The sequence below is a fragment of the Pleurodeles waltl genome, chromosome 12, assembly GCF_031143425.1.
Source record: "Pleurodeles waltl isolate 20211129_DDA chromosome 12, aPleWal1.hap1.20221129, whole genome shotgun sequence".
Taxonomy (NCBI): Eukaryota; Metazoa; Chordata; class Amphibia; order Caudata; family Salamandridae; genus Pleurodeles; species Pleurodeles waltl.
Genome location: NC_090451.1, coordinates 103,653,217 through 103,654,368, shown reverse-complemented (window position 1 = coordinate 103,654,368; position 1,152 = coordinate 103,653,217).

The window sequence follows — 1,152 nt, the reverse complement described above, 5'->3', positions numbered from 1 at the left end:
AAGGTGAAAACATTGTTTTTCCCTCAATGTCCACAAGCAGGGGAGTTGTGTATAACATGCCATATTTCACTTTGCAGTTGTGCAGTGTTTGCTTGACTTCCACGAACTTCCGGCGTGCCTCCTGTACTGCCATCATAAAGTCTAGGAAAATAAAGATCACTGAGGTCTGATATTGTAATGGACCCCGTTCTCTAGCCAACCGCAGGGTAGTGTCCATCTCTCAAAAGTTCACGACTCGCACAATTACGGGCCTTAGGGGACCCTTCAGTGGGAGTCTAGGGCCCAGTGATTTGAGCACCGGCACCACCAGGAACATGCCAAACAGACTGTCTGTGCCAATCAGTCGACCATAATGCCTTCAACAAACAAACATGGCCGTCTTACTAGTATTTGTGGACTCTGCTATACCAACTATCTGGGCATTATTAAGTAGTGATCTGCTCTCCAGGTCCTCTTTTTTTACCCCCACTGCGAGGGCCCGTTTCTCCAGTCGCATCTGTTTGTATTTCATTTCCATGAGGTTGTCCTCTATGTCCGAGATTCTCCTCTCTGTGCCATCAGTCGTGACTGAGTGCCGGTCAATTCGTTTTGGTAGTCCAGTCATTCTGTCATGGTGTCAATCTTTGCATGGATGGATTGAAGACTAGTTTTTAGGTCCTTGAGCAGCACGGTTGTTGACTCATCCATCCCTGCTTGGTCCAGCGTTGGTTCCCAGGAGTCATTGGGCACAGATTCCGCATAGTGTGGTGTTTTCTTGGCATCAAAGGACAACTTTCTTTGTCTGGTCTCTTCCCAAATGCAGTGGTCATTGGGAGGCAAGGTCCCGTGGGTGAGACAAAACAATTCCAAGCAGTAAATAATGCACGTTAACAGGAGTGGTCCTGTCTTCCAGTCCTTTCCAGAAGTCAGCCCACAAGCATCTGTTCCGAGGCACCAGAACACCACATGTGAAGCAGAGTGGGGATAAGCGTAGGGGAGACCTCCATCCCCTCTAATCAAGAAAAGCTGCAGGGGTGAGTAAATGGCATCTCCTGCTGCGGCCCGCCACTAACCTGCAGCCCCCTGCATTGTTCAGGGTGCTCAAAGATGCACTCGGGTCAGTCGCCAGTCCTCCTGTGTCCATAGCAATATGGCAGCTCCAGCGAAAGGCCA